Consider the following 18,051-nt stretch of genomic DNA (forward strand, 5'->3'; position numbering starts at 1 on the left):
TCTCTTGAAGTATTATTGTAGACATATGGCAAAAGGAGGGTGCATTTATAGATATGATCAATAATTTCAAACTTGTTTCAAGTGATAATGGACCAAGAAACATTGTTGTATATAACTACACTCACTGGGCCAATATTCAAGATGGAATGGTCTTTGTTAGAGAGATAAAAGGAATGCTAGTGAGAAAAATAGTTTTTAAAAGGTCTTGTTTTATCCAAGAAGTCGGCACGTTGCTGTTAAAAAAGATGGGTGCCAACCGGATATTCCTTCTTTTGTGGGGTTCCTAGGAAAGTACATTAAGGGTCAGTTCTGCCAGCAATCCCAGGTGTTGACATTAAAATAATTGCTTAAAATGATAGTAGCAATGGTCTTCTGAAAAAGGGTGACTTGGTTCTTCAAACTTTGACAGGATCAGATGGTCTATTTTTGGGTGGTCCTTTGTATGATGATACTGAGTACAATGTTGAAGCTTCCAAGGGATATGATTTAAAAGCACTTGGATAGGACCCCTTTTGAAGCTTAGCTCTATGCTCATCCAATTTGATTAGACGTCCCACTCAACTAGCAAAACCATAAAGAACATTTGATCGTCAGTATTCGACCTTCTGTGCACTCCCTGCATTTGTGGTCCTCGGTAGAGGAATAATTGAATTTGCATCAAACAACCGCTACATATGGACAAAACCTCTTCAATCGCATTGCTTCAAACTAGAACCATGTAAGTCTGGATTTTACTATTACTTTCAATGCTTTACAATGAAACAAGTGTAAATGCAGGCTGTATGTGGATAAAATATAAACCATTGTAAATGGAGGTTGTCTTGTATGTGTATGTAGGGGCATACATGATAAAATATTTGAGAGTGAATGGGATACGGTTTCAAGAGCTTTCATGCTCTCTCTTGAGACTCAATATGCAACATGGAAGTAATTTGACCATACTAGAAATGGACTCATATCTTGATAATTTCTTTGTGGACATATTGACTGAGATGATGGGGAGCTTTAAATCATTAAAGGAGCTGGTCATATGTGTTGTGCCTTTTCTTAAATAAATATGTGTCTCCTTAATTTGTTGTTCGAGAGGCTTCCTAATCTCTAATGTTTGTTAATGGGTGACAACTTTATCTTGGTAAAAACATAATTCTTACTTTCTTCTACATGTGCAATGAACAACATGTTTCAATGTTTAAGAATGTTTGCATTCGCTACTTAGTTTTCATGTATAACATAAAAAAAATATATACAAAGCATATATTGATGTAGCTTAGGTTGACTATTATGTTTTGGTTCATTATTATGTCCAGTTTGCAGATTCAGTATATCCAATAGATATGAAACAAAAATAAGTAATGACATTGTTTCATATCTATTCCTTAATGAAACTCTACGCTACCTAAATTAAAAAAGTTAACCTGATATAAGATGTGAAAAGACTATAAAATTCTTCCATGGTTTTTTTCCATGATGTTCATAATGAATACTTATGTATTTTACCTTGTTAATGACTACATAGTTGGCTTATTCTGGTTTTGAAATGCAATGCAGGAACTTTCAAAATATCCCATACCTCGACATATCAGATCCCCACTCTCTCATCTCTGTATATTTAGGTTTATGTAGACATAACTAAATTTCATGATAGGGAAATCAGTGTATTAGGTTGCTTTCTTTAGAGCACCCCTTCTCTAAAGATGATAGAACTTCGTTTAATTGATGACTTGAATTATGACGATCCATGATATGTAAATTTTTTGGAGGAAGTGATGTATTTGAATAGAGTTTCAAAGCAAGCAAGGATATTGGTATGAGAATCTTCTTTTTAAATACACGCTTCAAAATCTTTAAACCGTTGACCAGTAAAAAGGATTTCGGGCTTCATTTTCTTTTATTTTTTTCTTTACGGAAGGGTATGACCAATGTAGGTTGTATGTGGATACGAGCATGAATTCTGTTGTGGATATGAGGATGTGGACACCAGTGGAATGACCTGCTTAGTCTTGGGCAACATCGAGTATGGAAGCGGATGACAGTCTCATGGAGTGGGTATGCAACATTTTGCCCCATTTTCATTTTTTGTATCACTCGTTGTTTGCGTTGGTTCTAATAGTCAGTTTTAATTATTTATCTTTTTTTCATTTATATCATTAACATTCCATGTTTCCCATGCAAGGTAATATCTTCGGCTGCTTTAGATGAGCAACATATAGGATTAGGATGTTCCCAATGAGTTTTTAACATTTGTCCAATATGTCTTGTCAATTTTTCATTGTCATTGCGAGTTATCACTTTAATTGTTATCCGGTTTGAAATTAGATTGATAACAAAATTCCTTGCTTTTATAGATTATTTGTATGTTAATTTTTAAAAGTATTTAAGAAATTTGTCTTCACTAGCCACACTTCAAACAATGGATTTCACACTACTAGGTTTAAAGTTTGGGTTATGTATTTGGTTAAAATTTCCCAAGATTTATATCATATCTCAAGTGTCAGGTTTGTGTTATTGTAAGGGCCTGATTCCTATTATTAGAGCCTCAATCTATTATACACTAACAGATCTATTTTCCTGCTGATTTAAAAGTAATAAAATGAGCTTACTGACCTTCTTACATAGCTTTAAACATTTAACATCTTATCATTTTATCATAAGCAACATGAATTAAGGTGAGCATTCCATTGATATCAACTTAACAAGAGTAGTCCATGGAAAAATACCTGTTCCGGTGGTTGATGATGATACCTTTGTCTTATAGCTCCAGCTGAATGCTCCTTATCACCGACCCAACCGGATTTACCTCCCAGCCAACTAGGAAATAAATTCCTAGCCCAGGAAACCTCCACAGGTTCCCTAGCCCTCCTTGCCCAAGTCCAACCAGATATAGTGTGTCCTCAAGAAGAATGTGCAAAACTAGATAATGATACTTTCCTCCTCTCAAACCCAAGAAACCTCCACAGGTTTCCAAGGTCTCCCAAAATCATAACAAGGCCAAACAATCACAACCAACCCCCCCACAATCCTAAGCAAGACTCCAACCCCCCTTTTCTTCCTTCCCCCTTCCCTTTTTATACCCTCTTTCCTCAACCACCTCTCATTAATGTCATTAACTTCTCATCCATCCTTAGTTGACTTCTCTTCTCCCAAGTAAGCTAGGAGTACATTTGGAATTGTGACATGAATATAAAATTGAGAATTTAATGGGAAAGCATCATGTCTTCTCCCAAGTAAATCTGAAAAGTACATTTGGGAATGTGAAGTGTAATTACATGGAGAGGACCATGTCTTCTCCTTAGTAAATGTGAGGGTACATTGGGGAATGTGAAATGAATAAATATATATTGATGATAAGATGGAGAGGACTATGTCTTCTCCCAAGTAAATGTGAGGGTACATTGGGGAATGTGAAATGAATAAATATATATTGATGATAAGATGGAGAGGACTATGTCTTCTCCCAAGTAAATGTGAGGGTACATTGGGGAATGTGAAATGAATACATATATTTTGAAATAATGGAAGGAGACCATATCCTACATAATATTCAATTTGAGAAGGTAAGTGGGGAATTTGAATAATGGAAATCATAAATTTATATTAGACCAATATTTCTCAATATTTTCAGATAATGTAAATATTAACAAAATTTGTAGGATAAGATTTAAGTGGGGCATTACATACACCCCTCCTTCAGAAAACTTCGTCCCGAAGTTAGAATGAAAAGATACAAGGAGTTTGAAAGCATAGCAAACCAGAGAGAGTTATAGCATTAAAATTCGATAAGTCAGACAATGACATTACTTCCCATCAAGAGTCTCCAACTGATCTATATCTTCCTATCCACCCTGGCCTACTTCCACTCCCGCCCTATCCATCCTCTGCTGCCTTATCAGTGGCAAAGGCCATACTGACCACTGATAAAACCGACATGGTGGAAGCGTCGAATGCCTCAACCAAACTTTCCCCAGCAGGAATCTGGCAATCGTCATCACACGTCTAGGGGGAGCGTTCAGCTGTCCTCCCCATGATTCCAGGTTTCGGAGGATACACCGTGGGAAACACCTCCACCCCTCCTTCAGAGCACGGACCACACTATAGAGTTGGTTGGACTTGTCATCGAATAATCCAGTCAGGTCGTCTTGCCACCTGTCATTTTCATTTTACTCATGTCATAGGAGTGCATATCAAGTAGATACCAAATGTAATAGAACAATGTACATCGTACCTTTCCTCATTGGTCGTCTCGACCTTCCCCAATGGAATAGTAGATCTTGGTTATCATACGGTTCTTTCCAACCTGTAGTTTAGTTCTCATCCATGCATATATACAACCACAAAATAGATATAGATACATGATCTTAAACATCATGTTTATTAAGCCCAGTGTCCACATGTCAATTTTTGTTGTTCATACTGGAAATAAATCTTACATCAGATAAATCATAATTTCACTAAGTCATTGATTAGATAAATCATATCTATATAAGCCTATACGATGCAACAATAACTTTGACAAGTCATGCACTAGATAAATTGTAACCAAGTAAGTCATACATTTGGTCATACATCCAACATGTCCATCATCAATACCAAATCCATCAATTGATTTTCACGTGTCCAACCAAATGTATATAATGTTCATAAATAACATGGAACTGCAAAATAGAACCTTAACATAGGTGGCTATCTATGTTAAAATGGGCATCATAAATGCTCATGTGACATCCTTGTGGAACCCCTTAATAACAATTAGAGTTGAAACAGATTTAACTGTTCGTCATGGAAAATAGCATTTGAACCCGGATATGCTATAAGGTGGTACCAAAACCAAAATAATGGCAAGCAACGGATTCGTGCACTATCAATTTCCACTAGAAGGTGCTAGTATAAGTTTCATGCATATAATTTCTTTGATACCTTAGTGAATATAAAAGTCCCACTCTTCCAATTTGTTGGTTTTTCATCTTCCAAACCAATTAGTTAATCTTGAAAATAAAAGACTCAAAACTTCAGAAATTGTTTCCAGCATGATTTTCATACTTTTTTTTTGTAATTTGAGAGAAATGTCCTTTACATATCAAAGGTTCATTTTTTTTTTTTTTTTAATCATTGTTTACTAGTACTAAAACAATTTCATGATATATAATGCAGCTCACAATATGAGCTGTCAAATGAGAAATAATTAAACAAATGGAATAATTGCCTATATTAAAGATGTTTTTAAAGTAGAGTTGATTTTGAAATTTTTGTGTTTATATTTATATAATAATAAGCCATGTTTCCAAACAACTAAGAGGTTACATGGTTATTTTAATGCAAGAACCAAGAAGACATTAGCATAAACTGAACATAAACGGGTTTTTGGAATAACATCAATATGATTCCACAATATTCACCATCCAACAAATCTATGCATTTTATGCATATTAATGTTTGTGGAGAAGAGAAGATGAATTTATAAAATCTTCGCCATAATATGATGCATGGCCACAACACATAACTTATACAATATCACTAAGATACCGCAGTACATAAATGCCACTGACAAGAGATGACACTTAATTTCATAAGGTTAAAATTTCATTTGATCAAACTAAGGTCCAAGAATCAATGTTGTTTTGTTCAAACTATAAATGACACCCTTGTAACACGTACCACATGAAAAATAAATGAAGATTGCATATTTATTATTAAAAAAAACAGACTAGTCAATTGGTTAGGCATTTTGATTAGGAGAACCAGCATAGGCATTCAAATCCCACAAACAAAAAAAAAACAGTCAGTTTTCATTATATTTTGGACACTGCCCTCTTTGAATCCTCTCTTTATTTATGTTCATGTGACTAAGGCCTCAAAAAAAAAAAGAGCTAAGAATTGTACATCAAGCAACAATTTGTGTCCAAATACAAACAAAAACTGCATCATCTTGATGCCCTCGGATACTCTTTCTTGTGTGAGCCTCCTATTCAGGGGCTTTTCTTAAAAGCTTTCCCAAAGCATCATATTCTTGTCATATCTTCTACGGTCAACTTTGTCTCTTTGCATAATTCTCAAAATGTTGTACAAGGGAAAACGGCTATAGGCTGCCATGTGGCAAGAGCACCCCTCTCCAGTGTGGTAGGTGCCTTTATAATATTGTATAAGGGCATGGGTTGTTTGGAATTATTCTCATCATTCCGTTCATACTTCCTATGCTGCATAACAATGCTTTGCTTCTATTAGTACTTAGCTGAACAGCCAGTGAGTGGGATGATTTTCATTTCGTTCTTGAAAATTAAGCCAATAAATTTGAACTCAACCAGGGTAAACTGGTCGTTGGAAGTGACACTCACCCAAAACAATGAGATCCCTTAGAAAGGAAAAACATTTAATTTTATCTTTTCACATTACATCAAGGAATTATTCCAATTCAAACAACCAGCTTTGGAGATTAGTATTCCATGATAAATACAAACACTATAATATTGTTGGATATAATTTCCTCACCATAATCCAGATCTCTCCTGGTTAATGAAAGTCAGGGTTTTCCTGGTATTCAGATGTTCAAGGATACCTAGGTGAATATCTAATGTACACGATTGCAAATGGACAACAGCATGATTGGAGATTTCCTACTGATGAAGCAGGGATTCAAAATGCATTTGAGTATCGTTGAACAAGCAGTCACACCTTGCTTACAAAAGTGGAAGAATAGGTAAATAAAATCTTACGACCTTAAAAACCACTTTTACAGTTCCAATAATGATATATTTGAAGAAAACTGTAAAATGTTCCAAGTTACAAAAATATGAGACAACAAAGCCCATGTTGATCATCTTCCACCAGAGAGTTCGATTGCATCCTGGTTATATACAGAATCCTCAGCCCACTCAAACCTTCGAGGCATTAGTTCATATTCTTGTCGACGAATGACTTCAACCTGCTGCCACTCTTCCCAACGTTCATCCAAACCCTCTCCTTCCAACATGCGCACAACTTTTGTCATTTTGGGTCGATCTTCCGGTGAGGTCTGTGTGCACAACAATGCTACCTGAATCATTGCCTCAACTTCTTTAACGTCATTGTTCTGCTTTAGGTTTGCATCTACAATAGCATCTAATCTTTTCTCTCTTTGTAACTTCTTAATATGATCCAATAATAGAACGTCATCCTCTTCCTCGAGACGTAAAAAATCTATAGCATGTTGTCAAGCTCCAAAAGAGTAATACCATAACCAAACACATCTATCCTCTCTGAGGATCTTCCAGTTGATAAGTATTCAGGAGCAATGTGACCCACGGTTCCACAGACTTGAGTTGTAACATGAGTTTTCCTAGCATCAACCAATTTCGCTAGCCCAAAATCACCAACAACAGCTTCGAAGTCTTCATCTAGCAAGACATTAGCAGCTTTCACATCCCGATGAATGATTTTAGGATTGCAGTGCTCACGAAGGTACTCCAAACCATGGGCTGCACCTAAGGCTACATTTTTCCGAGCAGGTCAGTCTAATGGCTTTTCTGTAGGTTTGAGCTCCCTTAGCCTGTATGCAACACTAAGTTTTTGCATATATGGATAGACTAGAAGCCGCTCTAATGGTGCAACACAAAATCCTATCAAGCGCAGAAGGTTGCGGTGGATTGCCACACTGATCATCTCAACCTCCCATAGAAATGCTTGCTCCCCACCAGGGCTATGATAGTCAGTCAATCGTTTTACTGCAACCTTTGTATTGTCTGCCAGCACTCCTTTATATACTTTGCCCGTTGTTTTAAAATATTTAGTTTTTATTTATCATTTTTCTTGTACGCACATCACCTCTGAAACGAACAAAGTTCATATATGCAGTAGACTACTTCAGAAGATCTGAAATATATAAACATCCATGATAGGACAATAATATATTATAAAAGTATATTTGAATACAAGTGAGATGATTGAATTACAAATGAAACTCTGCTTTATATACCTAGGCAGGTATGCTTTCATGAATGGTCATGTCCTTAGGGACATGCCTATTGATTAACTAATTACTATTTAATTAACTATTTCTTATTATTATTATATTTATATTTTATTCCTAATAGTTAAAATGTAGGAACTTTGAACACAACAATGACCACTAAAAAGTTAAAAGTTAAAACATTTATGTTGTAACTTTTCAAATGGATTTCATGAAAGTACACGTGAGGTTCTGGTTCAACACAAATGACATTTTTGCATTTTCAATCATATTTGATTGTTTCATTCGCTGTTTGCATCAAAAGATAATAATTGTAAAAGGTATGTAATTGTATGCTGAAACATATGCATTAAACCAATAGTTTGAGAAGGCAAGCAGCTACAATAGTATATTTGTACACTTACTTTTTGATATAATATACAAGAAATAACCTGGGTTGCAATAGATAGGTCGAAAGCATAGAACAACTGATATTTCTATATGCTTGGTTTGTTATATAAATTATAAAATGGAAAAGCTTTTGAACTGATAGTCTGGACAGGAATTTCAATCTGCAGCAGGCATATTAATCCATCTTTAAGTGATAAACTTATGGAAAATTATTTGGTCATTCACGTAGAGCATACCCATAATTTTCTCTATCCCCCATCTGTTAAGCATTTTGGTTTTGTACAGTGCTAAAACAACTACAGCTGTATTAGCAAGAAAGGTCACTACTTGCTTAGCTTCATAAACATAACAAATGGTTGAACTTAAAAAAAATAATCTGGTTTGACTGCTTCATACTTTATAAATTGCTTGGTTTGATGGTGATTTTGAGCCAGGCTATTTTTAAATAATAGAGGTATATGCGAGTTAAATATTGGGTTACTGCTTTCAAGATTGTCACCAACAAAGTAATTATTGAAGAAAGTATATCATTTGAATGTTTTTCAGATGAGTTTCATTGATGTTACGGCAAGTTTTATTGACTGAATTGAACAATTACATTTATATTTCGGCTATCAATTGAAGTTAGTGTGCCTGGATTCATGCTTATCATATTTGTATTTCTAGTTATGTTTAATTCTGCCTGGACTCCTGCTTATCTATTGACCAGGTTACTGCTTGCAACGAATGCAATTCAAAGAAAGGCCGCAAAACCCTGGAGGAGGCAGAAATGAAACTGATTAGGACTCCTAAGGTTTTTAAGATTCCCTTTCTGTTGAACTATTTGGTTGTTATTTCTTAGAAGCATTTTGCAGTTAGTTTTGATGCATGGCAGAAAAGGTTTCTAACGGGATGTAAGTGACCATGTAGGCACCTAAAGATCATGATGCGTGGGGTATACCTTTAACATATGCAACTTACAAGCTGCTGAAGTATCGAGAAAGGATGCCCGATGAGTGGAATGATTACATATCTAAACCATTGTTTGGGTCATGATATTTGTTACTGTTCCGGATGTAAAATAGGCGTTCTGCTTGGTTTCTTTCATAATATGCCAAGCTAGTAAGATATCGATTGTATAAAATAGTATAATACCAGATCAAATCCAACAGAAATAGCCTCCAACTTGGCTCTGTGACTTTCACATCTGTATAATCGAACATGTAACTTGGATTACCAAATTAAATAAACCTCAAGTCAAATTGAGAGGAGATTATGAGAAATTTTTTCAATCTCATTTATAAATTGAACGCTTGGCAAAACAAAGAGATCAGGAATGGTCAAAGATCATGTTGAGCTATGCTATGCATGCTTTAACAGTGGATATAGTATATGGCCTCCAATTTTTTTAGTTGAAAATAACTTCATTAATACTTGGATTGTTATAATCACATGACAGTAATAAGTGGGTGGCTACAAGGCTACAAGGCCATTGAACTTTTCTTTTTTAATTGTTGGATTCTTTATGTGTACTTGTTGAGTTTGATTTACTCCTCGCTCGAGCCTTCACTACCTGCATCTTGGGTTTGGGAAGTTCATCTTCATTGAATTATGAATCCTCATCCCCCTCCAGGATAGTTGGTTCATCTAGTTTTGGAACTAGTTCTAGTTCATCTAATTCATCCTTCTCTAATCTAAATTCCACACTAGTCATTATCATGGCTAGAACCAATGCTAGATATAATACAGGATATAATGCCAACCAGTGCCTTCTACATATATGGCAGGTTTGAATCTCCTCAAATAATATTAATGTTCCTATCCATAATTATCCAAATTGGCCAATATGCCAACTAATCTACCCTTAGTCATTCCTAAAACTAATGGTAAACCTAAAGAAGATCCCTCCAACCACATTATATCTGTAGGGGAGATATATTAACTGTTGGTTGTAGTTCTTCATGTTATACTTTAAGGGCATGATTATTGTTCGATCACTCACAATCTCAACTACATGCGTACCTAAGGCACTATTATGGATGAAATTAAGTTGATACCAATACAACTAGAAATTGGTACAGAAATGCAAACCATGAAATATTAATTGAACCAACAAGGTCAAGGATGGCTTAGACCAAAGAAAAGGTTTACTCTTGGAATTCTTCATTCGTAAACACTGTTAGCTGTTCACTTACCAAGCTTGTAAAATGTAAAGTAAATGTGAGTACAAAGGTCTTATGTTCAAATCCCCTATTATTTACCTGTGAACACCTGCTGGGGGTGGCCCTGTTCACCCAGCAGTTATAATGGTCGCTGTTATAGTGGTAGTAGTAGGGTAGGAATAGACCCCATATCACACAAGTATGAGACCGGTCCAGTTGCTGATTCATCTAATATTGCTGGCCAAGAATGGAAGTCAAATTGGAATTTCCATCTTTTTATTTGACAATGTTATGATCGTCACTACCCACAAAAGAAATATAGCAAGACACAGGTAAAGATATTAGCGTGTCCCTGGTGATATGATAACCATAGCAAGATAGGAAACAGTTTGAAACAACTTATGTTTCTTGCCAGATGTAAATATTGGATATACAACTATACTATATAGACATACCGACAATTAAGCTAGTGTTCTGGTTTTTTTTTGAAAAGTCAATTTATTCAGAGTGGCATGTTTCAAAATGCTGCAATGACTGGAGTCAACGAGGATGCTAAGAAGAACTGTGATTTATATTCATATATGCTTAGAAAATACTCCATCAAAGCTTGCAACATACCTGGTAGCCACGCCCACACACAATACTTTCTCACAGTTTAGTTACATGTTCACTGTAAAGTTTGGAAGCAAATCAGTTACCAGTATCTTTAGTTAACACTCTAATATGACAAAACAGTAGAACATGGGTCAAAGCAAAACAGGACTGACATAAGTACAAAATTGGGATCGATCTCTTTCAAAAGTTACTTTTCCAACATATATGCATTTCACGAATCTGCCCTCTCTTCAGGCTATGCAGAGATATAATAATGGGCTCTTACCATTCACACTTTCTTTCAGGAAGCTTTGTTGGATCCCTTTGGGAGGGATTTGGAGAGCCCCCGGATCACGGAGACAGTTATGAGCAAAATATAAATGGATAGACTATGATAACTGATTCTTTGTAAGCAGCAAATGCACACCTTCAACAAAATGATAATTTAGATGCCTAATAAGCATGCAGTTGCAATCAAGGCATGAGCTGAAAGCTCTGGCACGGTTGCATGGGCGTACCCAGTTCTTAGGATTTTTGGCTTAAAAATGGCCACAAATCATATGAATTTGCATCGATTTTTCTTATGCATTTTAACTTCAATGTACATTTATATCGTAGCTCCTAGACAGAAACAAAAACCCAAAACACTGGATTCGAGATAGCCTGGTTTCAGCTCTCCTGGGCCATCATATTCAGGAGCTCTCGAGTTCGAATCCAAGGAAACAAAGAATGAAAAGGCAAAAGCCAAGAAAACCCTGAACCATAACAGGTTTCACTGAAACAAGGCTGGATCTACTCACTCACTCGGTGAGAAATTCGGAAACGCACCCAGGCAGACCAAAGTTTTCCCGCCTTCTGGGCAATGTGGCCTATATAGTGCATACCCCAATTTATAGTGCGTATGTGACTACAATCCCGCAGGCTGATGGCACCCTTGAAGCAAAAGTAGTTTTCCCTGAAGGATTACAGCAAGGTGAAAACCGACTCCAGCTACTAACTTAACTGCTATAAATGAATGAACATGTAACGTTGTCTTTGCCAACATGCTCTATTTAGCTATTTTGTCAAAAAGAAACCCTTTTGGGAGATTTCAAGAACCACCAGTGAGTTTGATGTAGTATTTCAATACCTAGATTTTAAGAGGAAATCCAAGAGTTCCTATTTTCTTATGCCTATGCACCTGTGGCTGTGCAATTTCTTTAGATAATGTATTTATGTAACCAGTTAACAGAATCTCAATGGCATCAATCAGTTTTGCTTGTCAAGTGAACGAAGAGGAAAATTATAGGTAAGTTCACAGAATCTATGCAGATACATGGATCTTATGATTTCACAAGTGTAAACGTGGAGACTTGGACACAATATACAGAACAGAGGGGTATCATAGACCCATGTGCATGTATTCTGATTTCACTGTTCTAAAAGAGGAGACGACAAAGATATACGTAAGAGGAATGCTATGATATTCTCCCCCATTGACACAAGGAGATATGTGCAGTAGTGAAATAGGGACCTGAAAAATCAATTTAAAATTGAACAACAAATCAAATTGTCTCTCTACGGGGAAAATCAATCCAGCCAGCCCAGAAAAACGAGTAGTAAATGCAGCCACAGCCAAAGGGGAGGTTGGACTTAAATTGAGGAATACGCAGGAGTAAAGGGATTTGAATCGACATTATCATAGTAGCAGTTTGAATAGGATCCTGTGATTTCTCACAACATATTAATATTTATCTAATAACAATTCGAGATCGAAGTCGAAAGCTCTAATGCGTTCAGTTTTACACTTAAACACGTACGGTCTCTATTTCTTTGATCAAACTTGTAGGTATATATATGTATATATATAGCCTCAGAACTGTGATACTTTTCCACAAGTTCTCGTCTTTTATGGCATTATACAAGACTACAAAATATACCTTAAATAAGGTGACTGTAATTTGATGACCGCTCTTGAGTGACTGTAATTTGAATTTAACAGAAGAGCTACTCTATATTTGCTATGTGAAACCATAAAATCGATTATCCACTGATGTATATGATGCTTCGGATCTCATAGGTGGTTCAAAATTCGGATCTCTTAAATGCTGGAAAACTTTCTTAGATGATGAGACCCTTCATTAACTTTGTCAATGCCTTGGAGTTTGGTCACACATAAATGTGCACAAAATTCTGAGCTTCGGATTGAGGTAGCTCAGAGGCTTTGATTCTCTTCAAGGGTAAACACAGACCTCATCTATTGTGTCCGGAACTGTGCTCTCCTTACCAGGATATTTGATCATCTTTGGGCTCTAGAACTGGCCCCTCGGTTTTCTAAAATAGGGTTTTATATGATCTTTATCTTGATCCACAAAACTGCAGCCTAATCACTGTTTGCAAAAGTCCCCAAAACTGCAAGCTTCTTCATCTAGGAGCTCGGTCCAGATTTTTTTTTTATTTCTATAATATTATTTATTCTGTCAGGAATTTTACAGGCGCATTTAAGTTGAAGCAAAACACTAGCTCTGTCATATCCCTAGGCACTAAGCCATTGGACTGCTGTTGAAACATTTTGACATTCTAATTTTCTGGATTTTCAACTATTTAATAAGAAATTTGATTATGGAATAGCTATTTAGTGGGCTTTGGGTCCAGATTTTGAACCAAAGCTCTGATACCATGTGTAAGGGCCTGATTCCTATTATTAGAGCCTCAATCTATTATACACTAACAGATCTATTTTCCTGCTGATTTAAAAGTAATAAAATGAGCTTACTGACCTTCTTACATAGCTTTAAACATTTAACATCTTATCATTTTATCATAAGCAACATAAATTAAGGTGAGCATTCCATTGATATCAACTTAACAAGAGTAGTCCATGGAAAAATACCTGTTCCGGTGGTTGATGATGATACCTTTGTCTTATAGCTCCAGCTGAACGCTCCTTATCACTGACCCAACCGGATTTACCTCCCAGCCAACTAGGAAATAAATTCCTAGCCCAGGAAACCTCCACAGGTTCCCTAGCCCTCCGTGCCCAAGTCCAACCAGATATAGTGTGTCCTTAAGAAGAATGTGAAAAACTAGATAATGATACTTTCCTCCTCTCAAACCCAAGAAACCTCCACAGGTTTCCAAGGTCTCCCAGAATCATAACAAGGCCAAACAATCACAACCAACCCCCCCACAATCCTAAGCAAGACTCCAACCCCCCTTTTCTTCCTTCCCCCTTCCCTTTTTATACCCTCTTTCCTCAACCACCTCTCATTAATGTCATTAACTTCTCATCCATCCTTAGTTGACTTCTCTTCTCCCAAGTAAGCTAGGAGTACATTTGGAATTGTGACATGAATATAAAATTGAGAATTTAATGGGAAAGGATCATGTCTTCTCCCAAGTAAATCTGAAAAGTACATTTGGGAATGTGAAGTGTAATTACATGGAGAGGACCATGTCTTCTCCTTAGTAAATGTGAGGGTACATTGGGGAATGTGAAATGAATAAATATATATTGATGATAAGATGGAGAGGACTATGTCTTCTCCCAAGTAAATGTGAGGGTACATTGGAGAATGTGAAATGAATAAATATATATTGATGATAAGATGGAGAGGACTATGTCTTCTCCCAAGTAAATGTGAGGGTACATTGGGGAATGTGAAATGAATACATATATTTTGAAATAATGGAAGGAGACCATATCCTACATAATATTCAATTTGAGAAGGTAAGTGGGGAATTTGAATAATGGAAATCATAAATTTATATTAGACCAATATTTCTCAATATTTTCAGATAATGTAAATATTAACAAAATTTGTAGGATAAGATTTAAGTGGGGCATTATAGTTATTTATTTGGTAAAAATTCCCCAGATTTATATCATATCTTAGCCTTTTGAAATTCATGTATTCATGCCATTGGAATGTAACATATCATGATAAGGATGATCCCTATTAAGCTCACCAACTTTGTTACTATGCTTCATGAATCATAATTCAAATGGACAGTGAATTTGGTTCTTTTCCTTGAATAAACAGTATTAAGCAAAATCCTCTCATTCAAACTCAACCCCAAGTCATACTCTAAATTTTGACATGTGAATAACATTGGCTCAGCAATAGGTTTGACACCCAAGTCCTTGTAAGTAAGACAAGACTGTCCATTTAAAAAAAAATATCATATCCTTAAATTGTTAGCCCTTGGAATCCTTCATTAAAGAGAATATCATTCTATGATCTTGATAATTGGTCTATCAAAATGTGGATGGGGAAAAATATGTGTTAAGAAGTAGAGAAAGAAATTTTCCTTGACATTGACTAGAATATTTTGAACTTTTGGGGGCACATCACGTGACACTACCATCACGACACCAACATTTTTTGGTAAATTTCCACTGAAAGAGGCATCCACTGATTCACATTCCACAACGGATGACCGTAAAGATGTTTCCTCCTAAAACAATTTCCTAGATTATGATAATGATATATAGTCCTTATCATCATAAAGTATGGATTTTCGTTCTTCATGCTTGCTCCACCTTCCCCCTCCCAATTTTATATAAGCATCAATTTCTCTTGCATGCTTCCCTCCGATTGCAACTTTATACCCATACCTGAAATCCTCGTCTTGATCTTGGTTCTTATGCTTTTCTTCTTCTTCTAAGCTAAGCAATCGGAAAAACATTACCTCCTTACCACCAAAAATAGATAAACCATTTTTCCTACACTATCTTTGAAGCTTCACAAAAGGAATACTAAACAATTCTCGAGTTGTTTCTCCCTCTCCAATCACCATAGCAACATCTTAATTTGGACCAGATCCATCTTTTATGTCTGTAAGATTGGATTTAGAACTATCAAGGTCATTCAATGGTGGGGCATCTCCGCATATTAAATGAAAGGGAGGGACACCTAAATTTCCAAACTAAACAAAGGTAGTTCTCCATCCATTCACATAAGAATATGAAAGGAGAAACCAGTCTGACCAAACCTGGAGAACTTTCATCACTCTCTCTTACAAGGATGCCATAATATAAATGTAAAAAAAATCATAAAAAGATCCACACATTCATTACACTAATTATAATATTTCTTTTTTACGAGTAAAAATTACCAGCCGCCTTGCTAATTCATGACCAATAAGGAGCTTGATCTTAATACATGATCTATCTTCATCATTACTATCCTCAACATGTTCTATTATTTAGAGTCAGATTTCATGAATTGGCAAGCGTGTTTTTCCACATTTCTGCTTTTATATCCCACACAGTTGGAATCCTGCTACATTTGGCCTCCTCTACTTCCTTAGGCTACATGTGTTAAATAGGGTACACAACACTAATGATATGTTGTTTTGCCATAAGTTCTTATCATTTTTTTGATGAATTCAGTGGAAATTTTATTCATGCCAATTATGTGGCAGGAAATAATGTTCCATTATTATTTTTTATCATCTCTTGTTTATGAGTTAGCATGCTTCTATTGTACTAGTTCATTACAACTATGTCATGTAAAGATCAAGTTGAGTGGGTTTTACATTTGATTTCCACTGTAGTCAACAACTGAGTATATAAGCTTTCTTTTATGTTGAATGATGGGACAACACACTTTGATTTCCACTAGTGCTCTCTTTTTCATATTTCCTTTTACCCAGATAAGGAAATGATGACAAATTTGTATTTTGTAGTGACAAGGATAGCTATGTATTGGAGCTAGATCTTGAGCCCTTCAATTCATCCTTTCCTTACCCAACAAGACCATCTCCTATTGGTAATGGAGTTCAATTTTTGAACCAAAATTTGTCTTCAATACTATTTCATGATAAAGAAAGAACACAACAATTGTTGGATTTCCTTTGAGCACACAAATGCCAAAGCCATGCCATTTTTCTTTCCTTGGTTAATATATTGCATCATTGTGTTTGATAGTTAATTCATTATTATTCTATGCCAATAAATCTCTATCAAATAGCAGGGAAGGATGACCTGACTATTTTAGAGATATATAATATGAATTAATTAAAAATTCATAGGGTTATTTCGATTCTCATCTTTCTATTTCACTTCTTTAGAGAAAACTATATATTCAAATGCCAAATCAACTCAAACAAAACTAAAATAGAGATTCCTAGTTGTGAATATGTTTCTCTCTCCATACCTTATAATGACATTATTTTTTTAATTATACTTGAAGTTCACTGATAATAACCTGGATTTATATATTTCTTTTAGCACCAAATTGAAATCGTGGTGAAAATACAAATATCCCATTAAATATGACCTAAAGATGATTCAAAGAATATCATCTTTAGTCTGAGCACGTGGCAGAGTAATTTCTGAGGTGTGAATTTTTATTAGAGGCATTGTTTGTTTATTTGTTTTGGTTAGAAAATGGTTTTCTCTTGCTTTTATGTGACTTTCAATTTATCATATCTAGCATGTTGAGAAATGGGAAAGAATAATGTGTGACATTTATCTTGCAGAAATTGATGTTGAATGAAAGGATAAAGAGTTTAACCAAGCTACAATCCACTTTGGTAACGATAGAGGGACATCTTAAAAATTTACCTAAGATTACACCATATACATAGTTTGAACATAAGTAATATATGGCTTTTTCATTTGCAGAGATGTTATTTTTTCTATTCAAGATATCACATCAAGGCAAATATTGATATTGTATAAATTATTAAAGGACCTCATTGAGGTCAATTTTTCTGATGGTCTACTTGATTGATACATTCTCATGACAGGAAGGCTTTAAATATGAATTAATGTGTTAGCAAATCAAATTATATTCAAAGTTTAAAATATAAAAGATAAAAACAAATTTCGATTCCTTCATTTGATTATTACTTGACTCTGGTGTGGGCAGGTTATATGAAATGTGATTGGAAAAATGATGGGGAGACAATATAGAGATCATGTCTTGGATATGATTCATTTGTCGTTGGAGATCCTTCAGGCACTTCAGCCATCAACTTTGGAAATGTTTCTAGTAAGTA

At 35.4% G+C, this 18,051-nt stretch overlaps 1 long non-coding RNA gene and 1 pseudogene across 1 annotated transcript; one reads left to right on the forward strand and one right to left on the reverse strand.

The window, feature by feature from the left end:
• Nucleotides 1-6,799: 6,799 nt before the first annotated feature.
• LOC149190340 (LRR receptor kinase SERK2 pseudogene) lies at nucleotides 6,800-7,746 on the reverse strand (annotated as a pseudogene).
• Nucleotides 7,747-8,882: 1,136 nt separating this feature from the next.
• LOC149190341 (uncharacterized) lies at nucleotides 8,883-9,420 on the forward strand. The gene is made up of 2 exons (XR_016256487.1): nucleotides 8,883-9,122; nucleotides 9,239-9,420. It is a non-coding gene; the product is annotated as an uncharacterized LOC149190341 (long non-coding RNA).
• The last annotated feature ends 8,631 nt before the right edge of the window (nucleotides 9,421-18,051 follow it).

The sequence above is a fragment of the Pinus tabuliformis genome, chromosome 3_1, assembly GCF_031772625.1.
Source record: "Pinus tabuliformis cultivar Carrire ecotype Pingquan chromosome 3_1, CPIR1, whole genome shotgun sequence".
NCBI classification, from domain to species: domain Eukaryota; kingdom Viridiplantae; phylum Streptophyta; class Pinopsida; order Pinales; family Pinaceae; genus Pinus; species Pinus tabuliformis.